Here is a 17,418-nt window from a genome sequence, read left to right as displayed (position 1 = left end):
CACCCCCAAATCATGTCACAACAGATATGAGGCCTAGGTATGCTCTGTGTGACCCTGAGGCAAGCTCTCTGCGCCCCTCAACCTGAGAGCCTGGTAGAGTCGGGCTGGGCCCATCCAGAAAGCATGCCTATGTCTCCCCTGAATCCAGGGCAGCCTGGGGGGTCAGCCACAGCCTGATGCCCACCAGTGACTGCCTCTCCCTGGGCCTCAGCCCTCCCGGGACCCTCAGCTCACCCTGAGATGTTGCTGACATCAGCTTGGCAGTGAGTAACTCCAGGGTTAGGGTTGAGCACAGACCTGGCACAGACTTGGTCACCAGGAAATGTTTGTCAAAGGAAGGAGAGAAAGAAGAGCAGGGAGGATGGGGGATAAACAGACCCTGGAACCCAGGCAGGCACTCAGAAGTGAAGCTCCCCAGGCCGCCACAACGCTTCTCTTCCTCCTCCAGGACCTGGGGGGACTGTGCCCTCTATAGCTAAGACATAGTGTGCAGGTCAGGTAACACAGAAGACCAAGGAAGGCCCTACTCAGAGGATTCCCCTGGACTCTGCTGTCCGGGTGGGCTCGAAGAAGGACCCCAGGTGTCTGAGCTCAGCCTCTGCACTCAACCCACTTCTGCTCTGGAAGTCTGGCTCTGATGTCAACCTCTCTGGAGGATGGAGACCCTCGCCCCCACTGCTTGGTCTATGAGGGATTCAGTGATGTCTCTTAACCCCTCCTGGAGTCCCCTGCCCAATGCTGAGGTTTCATCCTTCCAGAGTGGCAGTGGGGTGGGACATGGCTGCCTCGTGATGGAAGCACAGGGTCTTTCCAGCGAAAGGTGATCCTACTCATCCCACAGGAAGAAAACATGTCACAGGTGTGGGGGTCTACAGAGCTTCTGGAAGTCCTGTGTGCTGACAGCTCTACCCTTGGCTCAGTTCAGGTCCTGGCACACAGTAGCTGGATTAATCAATGGCATGCTGGATGCGTGACCACGTGTTGACCTGGGCTCTGCTGCTGAGGGTCCAGGATTCAGCAGCACGCTCCAGGGACACCATAGGGATGGCCGTGTCCACGTGCCCTTTCTGGCCTTTCTGAGCTGCTCCTGGAAGGAGGGTGCCCTCCCTCTCTGGCTCAGGGCTGGGTGTGTTCTCTAGAGAGCAAGCCCAATATCTTTTCTTAACAGATGGAGGTGGGGGAGGTCCAGGAAGGGTTGGGGATCAGAAGCAGGGCTATTCCCTAGGCCAGGCCTCCCCACACCAAATCGAGAGCCCAAGGAAATCCAGGACCTGGCTCAGGGCTGCCCTCTATCCACCACCACCTCCCCCACCCTCCCCAGTGTGGCCCCCTGCCCCTAGCTGCCTGTCTCAGCCTCCTGGCTGCAGCCGGCCTGAACTGCTTACTTAGACAAACAGGGAAGGCAGCCACGTGACCAGCTAAGGTTTCCTGGACCAGGGACACACACAGACACACACACACATAGCCACTTGCAGCGGGTCAGGTGGTCACGGAGCCCAGCAGGCAGGGAAGGGCCAACTGGGGTTTCTGTGTCTGAAGGACAAGGGACCGAGCCTGCCTTTCTTCACCCAGAAGAATGCCTTCTCCAAACACTTGTTTTCTGCTTCCTGGACACACCAGGGACGTGCTGGATGGGAAGAGAGCGGAGGGGGAGGAGTGGGGAGGAGGGGGAAAGGGGAGGGGGGAGGAGCAGCTCCCAGCAGAGGCTGTGTCTGGTGTTTTCCTTCCGCCCTCCCCACCCAGAGGGCAGATGCCTGCTGGGAAACTGCGGCCACCTAGCCGTGAATGGTGGGGAGAACCCTAAAGCCCAGTGCTGGATGTGGGGCAGCAGGGAAACTGGGGCTCAGAGGGAAGTCTTCACGTGAGTCAGTGACGGGCCTGTCGGGGCCCAGTACCCACCACAGTGATTCTGCAGCCACGAGGCCGTGGCGCAGCCCAAGGGGCATCTGGGGTCACACACAGACATGAGAGAGTGGGGAAAGGGGGCATCTATCCAACCTGGCGGAGCAGCTTTGCCTCTGGTCTGTTGCTGGGGAAAGGTCTGGGACTCAGGGTCTTCAGGCTCTCTGGCTTTGAGGGTCTGTGCCTCTCAGAAGCTCTCCCAGAGCAGCAAGCCCGCCCCTGTTCACAGCCCCAAGACCAGCCATCTAAGGGAGAAGGAAGTCACATCTCTTGACAGGCAGGGTTGAGACCTGGCTCCCGGGGGACGGCCGCCAGCTGTGGGGGTCTGTGGCTGGCTACCCGCCTGCCCTGACCTCAAGGCTGACCTCCACCACCACAGCAGCATGGACGCCCATTGCAGAGGCACCTCAGGAAGGCCGCAGAGAAACGAGGGGTGTGGCTGAGAGTTCTCAAATGAAAGCCAGTTCGGGTCAGTCTCCCTGGCTGAGCTAAGCCCTTCTTCATACATTATCTTACTGAATACTCATGACCTTACAAGATAGGTAACGTTGTCACCCCACTTTACAGACAGCAGCCTGAAGGTCACATTGTTAATAAGGGGCGGATCAGAACCTGTACCCAGAGAGACTACATTTAGCCTCCACACTCTTGGCCAGCTCCCACCGAACCAGGGCTGGGCCCCCAGCACTGGGCGAGGTCCTTCCTCTACAGGGACCCTCACAAGGCTTCTGAGTCCAGACCCTGGGCTTAACAGGGAGGAACACCAGCCAGCCCGCCTCTCATCCTCCGTCTGTCCCAGGCACACACGGAAGCCACCCCTACACACAGCTTCTGTGAGCGTCTACAGGTTAGAAGAAGAAGAGGGTGGAGGGGTGAGGGAGGAGAAAAGTTGGGGAAGGGGAAACAGGGGGTGCAGAGCAGGAGAGGGGGGCTAGAGTCGGGGGTGGGAGAGGGTGGAGGAAGATACAGAAGCAACGCAGAGGGAGGAAGAGCGCGCGAGCGAGAAAGAACGATGGAGAAATGGAAAGAGAAGGAAGATGCGGGAGGTGGCAAGGACAGGCGGGAGCAGGGGACGTGGAGGGAGGGAGACTCGACGCCAGAAAGAGCAGAGAGGAACTGGGAAGGAAGGAGGAGCAGTTACAAGAGGAAGAAGCGAAGAAGGAGAGGAGGTGGAATGAGTCACAGGGAAGGGGCAGGGGATGGAGGGAGCGGGAACAAAGGAGGAAAGACAGACGGGGTCAGGGAGGGAGCAGGCCTTGGAAAACCGAGAGACAGAGGGGAAAGCAAACCCGCCCACCCGAACATTAAATACCTAACAGGAGATGACAGATCAAATGGGAATTACTGCGGTAAAAACATAATTAGAAACTTGATTGAAGTTAAACAGAATTTACATAACACTGCAAATTAACTTTACACGGAAACTATTCACTGGGAAGGCAATGAAAAGGCATTTCATTAGTAATCTATATTTAAACAATAGGCACAATGGAGCCTTCTGATGAGGAACTTGGTGCCTTCAACCCGAGGGAATGCCAAAGGCTGCTGGAGAGCAGGAAGGCAGTGGATGCTCCAAGAGGAAGCTGGCAGGGTCCAGGGTGGGGCGCCCTGGCCTGTGGATGGTGGGGTGGAGCCGGGTGGGCACAGTGGGCCAGATCAGATTCTGGTACAGGTTCTGCCCTGGGCTTGCTGTGTAGTCCTAGGTGAGAGTCTCGCCTTCTCTGGGCCTTTGTTTCCTCATTGACAAAATGAGAATGTTGGAAAGGTGGTTTTCATGAAGGTGCTTACGAGTCTGGATATTCTAGGAGAGTCCAGGAGATGGTAGAAGGCAGGGTTGGGGTTCAGATGGACCGGTTCAGAGCTCCATCCTGCCAGCTGTGAGCTGTGGCATCATGCAAGCCTCTTCCTCTCGGGCCCTGGTTTACCCATCTGTTCAATGGAGATAAATCCACTGCCACTCGATGTCACCCAGACAGTGGAAGGATTTATCAAGAGATTGGGCGGGGGCAGGCTTAAAGAAAAGTGAGTCTAACGGCACAGGATTACTTGGCCCATCCGCCTGGCACGCTAATTAGATTACCCACAGCCTCCTGCCACCAGCCTGCCACCGAGCCACGCAGCATCAAGGCGGCTTCCCACGGATCCCCTGGTCCCCATTCTGGAGTCAGAGGCACACCTCCCTAGGGGCCTGGTGGGTCACCAAGTCCCCACCTGGCTCCATCGTGTCCTCTGTATGGAGAAGTCTCCTGGGCCTTTGCACATCAGTCGTGTCCAACTCTTTGCGACCCCAGGAATTATAAAGTCCATGGAATTCTTCAGGCCAGGATACTGGAGTGGGTTGCCATTCTCTTCTCCAGGGGATCTTCCCAACCCAGGGATTGAACCCAGGTCTCCTGCATTGCAGGCAGATTCTTTACCAGCTGAGCCACGAGGGAGCCCAAGAATACTAGAGTGGGTAGCCTATCCCTTCTCCAGCGGGTCTTCCCAGGCACAGCAGGCTGTGTTTGCTGAGTCAGAGGAGCTGGCCTGCGCTGCTGCCCCACCACTTGCCCTCCCTGCACCTCCCAACCCATCTCACGCCCGGTGGAACCCTTGCCTAGCCTTCCTCTCTGCAGCCTTCCCTGAATAAGCCTGGTCCCTCTCTCTACCATGAGCTGAGTGCTGGGTATGAAATACTGCAGGTGCACCAAGGCTGACCCTTACCCACCCAAACATGCATACGCTGGCCCACCAGAGGCAGTGAGCACCTCTGCTGGCTGAGCATGAGCGGGCAGCTCACAGTCCAGGAAGTTTCCACAGTTTCCTTTAAGATACAGGATCCAGGCAGTGCTTAGAGATTCAGTAGGAAGCTGTCGGGTGTCCTTGCCCTGCACACAGTTCCTGAGCTGCTACCTTGAGCCCTGTGTTTTCAGACAAGTGCTCCAGCCAAGGGGGAGGTCTCAGGGGCCCAAGAGACCCAGAGGGGTGGTGGGAGGTTGGGAGAGGTTGGCAAAGGTTCTTAAAAGAAAGTGCAAAGTATAAGACATCAGCTGAGACCAGGGAGTGCCAACCAGGTTGACAGGGAGGGTCCCTGGAACAAGAACTTGTTCACAGCTCAGCCAGACATCCCATGGGCCCTGGCCTCTGTGTGGCCAGGTGTGGAGTGGGGAGCAGCTTTGGTCCCCTGTCCCTCTCCGCTGCTCCTCTCCAGACACGGCTCTGTTATTGAGGTCTCTGAGCCTTTGTAATGCTGTTCCCTCTACCTGGAGAGTCCTTGCCCTGATTTGCCAGCAAAACCTTCTTGACCCATGAAGAGCCTGCCCCCTCCCCCCTCCCTGGCTGTACCTTCTCCGTCTCCTTCACGGCCTCCACCCCACCTTCCCTCCCTCTAAGGACTGGATGCCCCATGACTCAGATGCAGGCGTCCGATGCGCTCTATCTGCACTCACTCCCAAGATGACCTCATCAGCTTGCAACACCATCTATACATGACAGCTCCCACATTCATATCTCTAGTCGGGACTCTCTCTGCCTCCCAGACTCATATATCCAACTGCCTTCTCAACCTTTCCCCTTGGATGTCTCAAAGGCATCTCAAACCTAATGAGTCTAAAACACAGCTTCTTGGCCACACTCGGCCCTCCCTGCCATCATCCCCTGCTGAGGAAAACAGCCACCTCTGTTCTCCCAGTGGCTTCTTTCCCAAACCCAAGAGCCTTCCTGGACTGTCCCCTCTTCCCCCGTCTTCCACTTCTAAGCCACCCACAAGCCAGTCTGCAGATCTTTGAAATACAGACTTTGACACTTCCCACCATTTCCCCTGCAACCCTAGCCCAAGCTAGCACCACCTTCCACCTGGATGTGGGCAACAGCTTCTCAGCCATCTCCCTGCCCTAGTTGTGTGTGCTTAGGTGAGTGGCCCCCCAGGACCTCTCTGGTTGCCCCTCCTACCTCTCACTTCCCTTCTTCCACATGTATCCCTGCCATTTCCTTGAACATGCCAAGTGTGCCCCAGTTCACTCCCCCACTCATGTCAATGTTCAAATGTCACCTTGTCAGAGGCCTTCCTTGATCATCCTTTGTCTAAGAACACTTTACCCATCCTGTAGGCTCTGTTCCTTCACTCAGCTAATTTCTCTTCCTAAAACTTAGCATCATCTGACATGACATAATCTTATTTTAAGTATTTATTGTCCACGTCTCCTCATGAGAATGTACACGCCACGAGGAAAGGGAGTTTTGTCAGTCTTATTCCTTGCCAGGTCTCCAAAACATCAAGCAGTTCTCAGCACAGAGACTTTCTCAATAAACAACTGGAGCACTGATAAATGAGCAATGCCACCTCCCCTGGAAAGCACTCCCTGAATGCCTGCCTGCAGAACCAGCAAGTGGCTGCTCCTCCCTTCCTCATAGAGTCTCAGACACCACAGGGGCCTTAAACAGTGAACTTATGGAACAGAGCCGGGCTCTGAGATCATGGATCAGCCTCTATCACAGAGCACACCATCTCCAGGGCAGGGCTGGAGCTGATCTATCTTCAAAACCCAACCCTTAGCGCAGGGCTGGCCTGATATGAGTCAGTGTGTGTTTGATGTGTGAATTCATGAGTAAATACATGGTCGGAAGAACGGGTGGATAAAGAGATGAGTGAACGGTGAGTGAATGGAAGGATGACTGGGGTGGGAGGATGGTGGGCGGACGGATGGATGGACGGATGGATGGATGGATGGGTAGGAGGGAGGTTGAGGAGGAGGCTGTACAAATGGACAGGTGAGTGGATGGATGACGGGTAGATGAGTGGGTGGGCCCCACCGTGGGCACACAGAAAAGACGGGGGGTTTACTGGGCTCAACAGCCAGACTTCTCTGGCCAGACCTGCAGTTCAGCAGACGTACAGAGACTGATATAGCAATTAGGGTAAAGCAGAGTTGCTACAATGTGGCCAGAGCTTGCTGTGTGACGCAGCAGGCACAACAACTTGCCTGTGCCTTGGTCCCACAGTCTAAAAATGCAGATGGCAATTCTTGCCCAGAGCTGCCAGGGAGATCACTTTGGAGTTTCAAATCCTGCCACAAAGGAGACCACAGCCACATCTCCAGTCAGGGCTGCCCTAGAAAATCCTTTCTTCTCAAGCCTTGTCTGGCCCTGCAGACCCTATGATTTTAATACTACACCCGCAAGGGCTGGGACTCTTGGCTCTGCTCCCAGGGTTCAAACTGAACTAGGCTGAGAAGATGGCTTAACTCCAAATAACAAGGAGGTGCAAGTGATTCACAGAATCCTTAAGAACTGGAGTCAGTAGGGGACCCATTTTAGAGATGGACAAACTGAAGCCCAGAAGCATTTGGTATGGAACACACACAAGGCATTAGTAGAGAAGCTCAGAAGTCTGGGCAAGAAGAGCTGGGTGAAAAGGCTGATAACTCCGGCCTCATCACCACGCACTGCCCGACCTCACCCCAGGCCAGGTTTTAGGTGAAAGAGGCAGTGCAGTCTGGGCATCAGGGCGTCGGGGATCTGGTGTTACCTTTCTCGCTCTGGCGGGGGAATGATGGACGGCAGCTCTAATCCTCACACCCCTCGCAGCATTGGTCCAACGGGCCTCCTCCTTCTCGTCCTGAGTACGCGGGGAGAGAGACAGGACCCGTGTGAGCAGCCAGGGACGCAGGTGGCAGCCCACTCTCCCCACTTCTGTCCCCACCAGTGGTCTAATCTTGGTGGCCTCTTGGGCCCTGTAAGCAAGCCCCGGGATGCCTGGTTTATCAGAGCTGGCTACCTTCCCTGCCCCGTGGTGCTCCAGCCAGCAAGCCAACTCCTCCTGGTGGGAGTCTTAACAAAATGTGAAATCTATGTAAGTTTTGTTTTTTCTGGGCTCGGTGGCTTTATGTTGTTGTCTTTTTCTTCCTGGTGAGACAGGCAGAGAGCCAGGGCCTTCCTGTGCGGCCCCAGGCAGGGTGACAGGGAGAAGCTGTCGGGGGGTATTTTTAGCTGGGCCTCTAAGCCCGTGGTGTACTCTTTGAGCTGTGCCTGGCTTCGGGGAATTATCTCATACGCCTAGCCAGCCGGCAGCCACTTCCAAAGCCACTCTTTGACCCCTGCCTGAATTCTTTCCTCATTATGAATTGTTCACCAGATCCCAACACTTGGGAGTCATTCTGCGTGTCCACCTCCTTGGAAAACCAGCCTACTCCCTCCTCGTCCCCTCCTGCCTGTGGGGGTACAGTTCTGGAGGAGGTCAAGAACCAGGGTTTAAAGAAGAGAAGAGCCTTGGTGCTCCCCAAACTTTAGGCCTTCTCCTATGTACTTGATGACTCTCCCAGTCCGAGCTGAGTGCTATCTGTATGACAACTTAATTAATATTCGCCTCTACTTCAACTCACTCATTATTACTATTATTTTTAGCTCTAATGAATCTGGCCTTGTCCAAAGGGATCATATCTATGAAACCATTGGTTTGCTAAGCTAGTTATACATTTCTATATACCTGAATAAGGATATAAGTAACGAACAAAAATACATGTTCTTTCAGGTACTCATTCTAGAATCGTGTCACAGAGTTACGTGGCCCAGCTTTGGCAAACTCTATTGTTTATCATCCCTCTTCTTATAAGGGAGGAGAAAGAGGTCGGGGGGAGGGGTGGTTGGTCAAGCAAGCCCAAGAACTGGCTAGCCAACAGGGCCAAAGGGGGTAAAGGGGTCAAAATCACGGTATGCTGGAAGCTCTTGGTACTGTTCTTCCCAGAACCAGGCATGACCGTTCCTTCCAGTGAATTTTGCTGTGAGAATTTAGCTGGGTGGACATAAGGCCTGATGCGGAACTTGGTCTCAGGATGGGATGTTCCCACTGAGGGCTGCAGGCTGCGCAGAGCCCCAGGGTCTGAGCATCCTCTGTGCCTTTACCCAGGATCCTCTAAGGCTCTGGTTCACCTCTGCCCTCTTCCACTGGGCTCCTGCAGGGCTGGTGTTGGTCAGTAGGGGCTAGACACTTAATCCCCTCTCCAGTTAGATATGGAAGCACAGAACGCACCCCCAAGCCCTGCTGCCTGATCTCTTGCTCCTTGGCTCCCGTGGGCTCTTGGGCGGCCCCTGGCACTCCCTGGGCCTGGGTTTCCCCGTGTGTGTCCTGAGGGGGAGATCCTGGTGATCCCAGAGGCCCTGCCGTGCAGCTCTGGGGTTTCACTGAACTTCTCCATCCCCTCCAGCTCTGCCCACAGGTTAGAGACCCCCGGCTGCCCCCCTCCACCTCCCAGTGCCCCAGCTGTCCGCCCCTCCTACCCAGAACAGGATGTGGGTGTCAGGAGGTGAAGGAGAGTGTGGGGTCGGGGTGGGGAGTGGCCTCAGGACTCGACTTCCTGAAGCCTGATCGGTTTACCACAGTCAGTTGGGCCCAGGACCGCACAGCTGTGAGTTATAAATGTCCCTGTCAGAGCCTGGGCTGAGAGGCCCCGCTGCTGGCGGAGGCGCCAAGGCCCCAGGCACCCACTGCTCTGGGGGCCTCCCCAGGCAAGGGCCCATCACCCAGGAGGCTCCTCCGCTCCCCACAAGTGTCCAGCACTCCTGACCTCTGGGCTCTCTCAACTCCCGCCCTGAGACGCCTCACGCGACAGGGCCTAACTGTGCCCACTCCCTACCCCTCCAGGTGCAAACCTTGTGGCCCCAGCGACCTTGAGAGCTCTCCCAGGGCAGGGCCATGCTGAGTCCCCACCTACCTGACACAAAACCCAGGGACTGGCGCACAGCCAGCCCCACCGGTGACAGCCTCTGGGGCAACGGTTCCTGCTCAACAACCTGCTTCCCACGGCCCCGAGCGCCCCTTGTGCCTGCCCATCCAGCCCACCCAGGGTGGAGGGGGCGGAGGTTGGGGGTATGACATCAGCCTGCAGTGCAGGGGCACTCAGACCCACCTGTCCCCTAGACTCTGCACATCCAGGGTCTCCATCAAGAGAGGGTCCCACTCTCCCTGCCTGCCCTTTCTGGGGCTCCCTTGACCTGCAGTGCAGGGTAGAGACTGAAGTCTGGGGTGCACACACAGCTGCACAGGGTAAAAAGTTAGGTTCCGCCAGCTCCGAAGCTTCAGCCATCCTCCTGAGGTGGCCAGGTCCCAGAAATGCAATCAAGGTAACAGGAATAAGCAGGGGACAGTCCAGGTTTGCAAGACCTGAAGCTTAAACTATTTTGGAGGTCCTCTTTAGAAATACAAGCTCAATTACACTTTTTTCTTTTTTCCTTCTTTATTTTGCCAAGGGATGTTAGTTCCTCGACCAGGGATTGAACCTGCGCCCCTGGGGAAGTAAAAGCACCGAGTCCCAACCACTGGACTGCCAGGGCATCCCTGAAACATACACATTTGGAATGAGAAAAGAAATAACAAATTCCTAGAACCATAGGAAGTCAGGCCCCTTTAAACAATTTACCAGAAATGCTTACACAGAAATGCTCGTGATGGCAACCTGCTGCCCCTCCCCAGCTGCCAGCAAAACCCCAGCTTCATCCAGGCAGTACAGGGGTGGGGTCAGGAGGCTGAAGGCGCACGAGCTTTCCTCTAAACAACAACAGTGCTAGGACTGGTGATAATAATAACACCCAGCATTAATGGATCTTATTCGGTCTGTATTCTTCTAAGTCCTTTATGTGAGTTAAGTCCTGTAAGTTCAACACAGCTTATGAGGTAGGTACTATACCTATTTTAGCACATGAGGACACAGTCACAGAAAGGTTTAAGAAAGCAGCCCAAGGGCACACAGCTGGGATATGAATCCAGACAGCTTGGCGTTGGGGCTCTTATGAGCCCTCAACCATTCCTCTTTGTAACTGCTCTGGAGGGTCCAGGGGTTTCCCCTTCCCTTAGAGGCTCCAACAGCAGCAGTGACCACAGGGCTGACAGTTAAGCCTCCATCTGATTAAGTCATTCATTCATTCCAGGCAAATGCTTACACCCAGCACCAAGATGCTGTGAACACAGGCTTCCTGTTTGCCTCACTTGGCCCAGGGAACTCTGAGGTCCTCTCTATGGGTAGAAGTGGGCACCCAACTTGACCCTCTGCGACCGGAAGGTGGGAAGAAACGCACTGGCCTCAAAGAGACTCCAGCAGAGGTGAGAGGGGTGGGGTCTGCTGGAGAGCACTCTGCAAGCCGTCCCACTTCCTCATTTACAGATAAGAAAAAGGTGGCTTGGATCAGAATGACTTTCTGAGGGTCACCCAGCAAGTGGGGAGCCCCTGTGAGGCTAGGGCTAGTCTCTGGAGGGGCAGGCCAGGTGGCCTGCAGCCTGGGGTGGCACAGGCCTGGCGCTGGTGGGGACAGGCTGGCCAGGACCGCTGGGGGAAGGAGGCCCCCTGCCTTTTGGCCTCTTCGAAGCAGCGCCTTTGTTCTCTCTTTGTTTTCCATCTGCCTGCGCCCCCGCCGCCTTCCAGGCTTCCCCTGATTGTGAACAGGGCGATAAAAGGGCAGATGAGCGGGAGATCCCTGGCAGCAGCGAGTCACCTCACACAGACATGGTGGCGGCGGGTAGGAGGCAGAGGGGCCCCCCACCCCTGGCCCCCAGGCCAGGACTCGGGCTCACCACCAGCTGCACGAGCGCTCCTCTGAGGAGTTTTGCACGTGGCTCTTAGAATCCCTTTGGCAACCCTGGGAGGAAGGCACGGTGACCTCACGATCTACAGAGGAGGAGTATGAGGCTGCAGAAAGCAGCGGTCAGGACCGGAACCCTCATCTCGGGGATTTCCAACGGGCCAAGCTGACCCTGGCCCTGACCTGGTCAAAGCTGTTCTCCCTTGCCATCTAGAACCAGCCATTTTCAGACTTTCGGGATCGAGGAAGACAGAGTAGAGGGTCGGGCAGGCTCTCACCCACGAATGCAGGGAAGCCGGGCTGGCCAGGGAGCCCAAGAAGTCACCCGCTCTACTTCCTGGCCACTCTGAGACAGAAACAGAGTCCGGATAAAGTGCCTCTGAGGGCAGAGGTTTCCTGTGCCGGGGGCTAACTCCATTGGCCTTCGGGCTGGGAGAAGGGCATGATGCAGGGGTGCCGTCGGCCCAGCCATGGGATGAGGCAGCGGCGGCCTGCAGGCCAGGGACTGGCCAAGCCTGCCCTCGCGTCCTTGCTGCTGACCCGGGACTCGCTACCTGGCCCCTGATCTGTGTTCCCAGACCCTCCGCCAGTGTGTTCCCAACTCTAGTTACTAGAAATTTTAAACCATGTCAGGTTTCACCTAAATCATTTACATATTGTTCTCTAAATCACTTTGAACCAATGCATTCTTTTTATTTAAACTCATCTAAAGCAATACTGTCTGTGAAATCACAAGTTTGATGTATTAATTATATTTGTTCTGAAGTCACACAAATAAATGCATCATGTTGAGATTTGAGATTCAGACCCTCACACAGGTTCTAGCAGTCCACGGTGTGCAAGGCCCAGACTGGGAGACAAGACGAGCCTCAGTAAGTGATGTCAGGAGGATCCGAGCCCTGGCTGGATGGGAAAGTGCGAGCAGGCAGGGGTTTACAGAAGGGCATATGGAGGGTCTGGTTTGGGCCATGGGCTCAGACCAGACTATGTCTTTCCTCCACTTGGGCTGGAGTTTGGTCCAGATATTGTTCCAATTGCAAACAGAGGCTGCAAATTCCTCCAGATAATACCTCTACACAGAGGGAGCATGGGAGGGGGAGCCCAAATGCCTGGGTTCATCTCTGTTACTGGACCCAGTAACAGAGTCCTGGGTTAGGGAATGACTTAGGGATGCTGGACCTGTCCGGGCCTCAGTGTCTCCATCTGTGCAAAAACAGTGGATGAGTCAATGGTTCCTCCCAGGTCCCTGGGTCAGACTGCAGCCCCCTTGAGCCCTGGTGACATGTGGTGATCCAGAGGACCCCTGGGCCTCAGATAGACCCTCTAAACATGCACGCAGACCTCCCTGGGCCTTTTCCTCCCACACCTGATCAGGGGCCTCGAGTGGCATCTGGGGTTCAAAGGGGAGACAGGGCAAGCCTGTGTGACAGCTATAAAATTAGATAATCAGCTAATCACCAGCAAATTAGCATCCCATCTTTACATAGAACAAATATAGTATTTACGTAAAAGTTGTTAGGAGTTTCTCTCTTTTTAATTAGCAGAAATAAATGCAAAATGAATGGTAATTAGGCAGCTGATGGATTCGGTAGTACAATTATGCTTGCAGCAGTGCCCCAGTCCTTAAATGCTGCCTGCTCCGAGGAATCAGAGGAGCCTATTTATATAGTTTATTTATAAAACAAAGTTAGCAGGAACAGAGGGGCAAGGCCTGGGTACTGCTGGGGGAGGGGTCTTGGCTGCAGGGACACGGCCCCGGGAGGACCGGGGAGCTTCTGTGCCCAAGGAATGGGTGGTGGTGGTTCTTAGCACTGGGCTGTCCAAGTGCACCATCAAGGCCCCCACACGTCTATTTCAGGCCCCACATGTGTCACTGGGAATGGCCTCCCTGGCAGGAAGCAAGCTAGAGTGTTGTGGAGGGGCTGGGAGCAGCTGTTCTGTGCACTCCTGTCTGTCTCTTTCCTCGGCCCCCACTTCTCTCTTTTTTGCTGGCCCAATTCCTTCATTGCTGCACCATGAGGCATATTCTAATACAATGTTCTCCCTTTCCTCCAGAAACTCGAGGGGAAGTGGGTCTCAGAATAATGCAACCAAACACAGTAGTACTGAATTCCGTACCAGTGGAGCATCCAGTGGGAGACAGAGGCAGGAGAGTCTTGAGAGGAGGCAGCCCAGAGGAAGAGACCAGAATTGGGTTTTGAAGGATGTGTAGGAGTTTCCAGAGACGTTGGAAGTAGCAAAAGGACCTGCATGTGCAAAGGCAGGGAGGTAAGAAATAGCCTCCTGTGGTCACAGTAAAGGGGTTTCCCTGTTGGCTTGCCAGCTGGAGATGTGGGTTCGATCTTGGGGTCAGAAAGATCCCCCTGGAGAAGAAAATGGCAACTGACTCCAGCACTCTTGCCTGGGAAATCCCATGGACAGAGAAACCTGGCAGGCTACAGTCCATGGCGTTAACAAAGAGTCAGGCACAACTGAGTGACTCAGTGCGCACACACCGCAGTGAAGAGTCCATCAGGGCTGTGGAGATGGGGAAAGAAGTGGGGCCTCATTTTGACACGTCTTGGATGCCAGGCTAAGGGTTTGGACCTAAGCCTGGAAGCTGTGGGAAGGTCTGAATCCAGGGAGTTGGGCAGCCCCTTCCCACTCACAGTTCTTTTCTGAGCTTCCCCTCCCCCACCCCGGAGCCAGGGGGAGGGCCAGGTCGACAGGCCATTAGAGGCAGCTGGCCCAGCTCAGCAGAGTGAGCATGGAGCAGGAGGCTAACCTGATTAGGAGGGACAGGAGGTTTGTCTGCAGGGAGGGAGGAGGGGAGTGTGACTGGCTCTGAGGGCCAAGGAAGGCGGGGATCTCCTGAGTGAGGGGTCTGTCTTCCCTGCAACGGAGCCTCTGCCCTGCCCCCAACCCTGACAGCTGGGGGGAGGTGCACCAGCACTGCCAGAGGGGCCTTGCCCCCATCCAGAGCTCAAACCCCAGCCCCTCCACTGCCCTGTGCTGTGACCTTGACACAGCCCTCCCAACTCCAGGCCGCATTCTTGTCTAAAACAAAGGCTTGAATTAGACTCCAGGAGAAGCAGTGGGCAATCCAGCTCACAGCCCCATCCAGGATAGTTTTAGGGGTAACTTTGAGAGTTTTTCGCCTGCAATGCAGGAGACCTGGGTTTGATCCTTGGGTTGGGAAGATCCCCTGGAGAAGGAAAAGGCTACTCACTCCCGTATTCTGGCCTGGAGAGTTCCATGGACTGTACAGTCCAGGGGGTCGCAAAGAGTTAGTCATGACTCCTAGGGGTTGGTGAGGGGTTTCAGTGAGGCATGCTCTCCAGTGTGCCCCAGTTCCTCTGCGCCCTCCCGTTTTACCCCCGCCCAACTCAGGCTCCTGTGGCGGCTGAACCTCCCTCTCCAGGGACTGCCCATCAAGCAGGCTGCCCAGCTCAGAGGTGGGAAGAATCATTCGTGTCCACCCAAGCCCTGGCGGCCCTCCTAAACTTAAAAAAGTCAGTGATCTGAAGGGGCAGTCTGACCCTGACGCTGGAGGTTGGGGAGGATTTCACAAAGAGAGGTTTCTAGCTCCCCGGTGGGGACAGCTCCCTCACCTCTGAGTGAGTGAGTGAGCGCTCAGTCGCAGCCGACTCATTGCGACCCCATGGACTGTAGCCTGCCAGGCTCCACTGTCCATGGGATTCTCCAGGCAAGAATGCTGGAGTGGGTTGCCATTTCCTTCTCCCCCTCACCTCTGAACCTCCCCTTTAAAACACAGCAGTCCCATGGAGGTCTGGAAACCTGAGCTTTGCCTAAGCCATTATCTGCTGCCACTCAGGACTGTGCTCTGAACTTGTAAGGGAAGACAAAGATCACACCGCATGGCCTCTCTGCTCTGTAAGTTGCGCTCCTGCCTTTGGCCAAAATCAATACAGTTCTCCACTACGATGGCTTCACCATCGTGAGGGGCCAGGCCCCTTGTGATGACATCCCCACCCCCGCACCGGCGGAGGAGGCTGAGGGTCCTGCTTTATCACCCAGCCTCAGCCCAACGTGAAGAAGTGTGGGGGTGGGGGTGGGGTGGCGAAGGGGGGCAGTGCAGGCAAGGAGTAGGGGGGCTGCCCAGAGCTGCTCTAAGTGCCTCTCCAAAGACAAGCCCGGTGCTATTCATCAACTGGTTTTCAGGGCTGTGAGAAATCAATGGCATTTGTGCTGCAAACTCATCATTAGGACAGGAAAAACTCTGCAATGGAATTGATTTGTTTAAATATAATAACACGATTTAACAGAGAACCAAGGGGGTGGGGAAAGGACCCAGGCAAACAAAACACAGGGATAGCGCAGAGGACCACAGAGGAACCAGCTCTGAAAAACCTTCCAATGCAGTGGCCCAAACCCACCACCCTGTCTCCCCCAAGCCCTGCACGGAGGAGCCCAGAATGGGCACAAGCGGTGACCTGGTGGGAGGTGGCTCAGGCTTGGTCTCAGACGGGCCCTTCATCAGCATGAGGATGCGCCCAGGGACCTGACTGGTCACTGCTGCGTTGCTCCTGGAGGTGACTTAGGCTCCCTGAATGTCTATTTAACAGAACAAACTTTTTTATCGGGCACCTACTGTATTTGAGGACCCTGTAAGGGGTTGTGGGGTAAATAAGAGATTAAATCCTGGGCTCAGCTCTGAAGGACAAGGTTCATAAGGCAGCTATGCAAATGACAACTCAAGACCAGGGAGGGCTGGGCTTCCTGGAATTTTAGGAAATGTGGGAAAGAAGTGCTGGGGGAAAAAGGTCAAAAGGGGCACAGTGAGGAGCAGAAGTGGAAGGTGCATTCAAATAACCAGGAGGAGCGGGCCCTCATCTCATGGATATGGTACCCGCTGGCCTGATGACGATGGAGTTGATGATGATAAAAGGTGACTTTATTGATCCCGCAAACATGTGTCATTTCAATGAATCTCACCATCCTGTGGAGAAGGAACTATTATTGCCCACATTTCACAAATGACACCACTGAGGCTCTGAGGGAAGTAACTGCCTGAGGTCACACAGCTAGTAAGTGATGGAGCTGGGGTCAGACCCCAGAGCCTGTGCCCTAACCACTGCACCTCCTGCCCTCACAGGGGCTTGTCCTTCATATGAGCTGGGGAGCCGGTGGCGCCTGGCCTCCAAGACCTGGGGCAAGCGATGCACGGAGCAGTTCAAGGTGGGAGTCTGAGGCATGGTGTGGGTGGGCTCATGCACTGGGCTGGGGCCCTAGTCACAAACCCTGCTGAGGCTCAACCCTACTAGAAGGGTGAGGCTGGAGCACCGGGTGCAGAGCTGGCCTGGCACTCAGGTGCCCTGATCCGTTGCACACCTCTTCCAACCTCTCCCAGAGGGTGGGAGTCCTGGGGGAGGGAAAGTCATGGACTGAGTTCCTGAAAGGCATGTCTGGGAGGAAGATGGCCTCCTCCACCCGACCCAGGGCTGGGAGATGCTCATCTGAGGGTGGGGACGGCAATCTCAAGTCCTCAGGGAAGGACCAGCAGCACTGGGCAGCCTCACTGAGCTCAAAAAGAACCTTTATGTCAGTCTCGGAATTTGGACTTTATTCCTGGTGACAGTGGGAAGCCAGGGCAGGCAGGGGCGAACTGGGAAGAGCTCAGTAATTGAGATCAAGGAAGACAGTAAGATCTGAGCTAGCAGAGGCTTAGGGGTGCTGAGGGGGGACCCAAATCCAGAGATGGCTCAGAGGATTTAATCGACCACAGGGGAGAGGAAGAGGGAGGTGCCAAGGACGACCCAGGCATCTCCTGCAGCCCTCTGGGGGCTTCGATGCCCAGCGTTGCTGAAGCAGCGGCCGCCTGAGTCAATATGAATTGACCAGGACCCCAAGGAGCCCTGGGCCCCTCCCCCCAGGAAGCCCTGACTTGGGGGAGGGTGCTGCTAGCCGGCAGGCCGACACCAAGCCCGCTCTGTCCCACGGCTGGCCTTTCTTCTTTGTCAGCAGTGC

At 55.4% G+C, this 17,418-nt stretch overlaps 1 protein-coding gene across 5 annotated transcripts in view; it reads right to left on the bottom strand.

The window, feature by feature from the left end:
* Positions 1-17,418, bottom strand: part of ZMIZ1 (zinc finger MIZ-type containing 1) — a 240,815-nt gene that overhangs the window by 162,928 nt on the left and 60,469 nt on the right. For 4 of the 5 annotated variants that reach the window (XM_069572535.1, XM_069572538.1, XM_069572537.1 and 1 more), the window contains exon 3: positions 7,409-7,498. The exons of the other annotated variant lie outside the window; for it this stretch is intronic. The gene's annotated coding sequence lies outside the window, so the exon portion shown is untranslated. The remainder of the gene's footprint in view (positions 1-7,408; positions 7,499-17,418) is intronic. 5 annotated transcript variants of the gene reach the window in all.

This window comes from Ovis canadensis, chromosome 25 (assembly GCF_042477335.2).
Source record: "Ovis canadensis isolate MfBH-ARS-UI-01 breed Bighorn chromosome 25, ARS-UI_OviCan_v2, whole genome shotgun sequence".
In the NCBI taxonomy this organism is placed as follows: Eukaryota; Metazoa; Chordata; class Mammalia; order Artiodactyla; family Bovidae; genus Ovis; species Ovis canadensis.
Note: the sequence above shows the minus strand (reverse complement) of the source record. Positions and strands in the feature narration are given on the sequence as shown.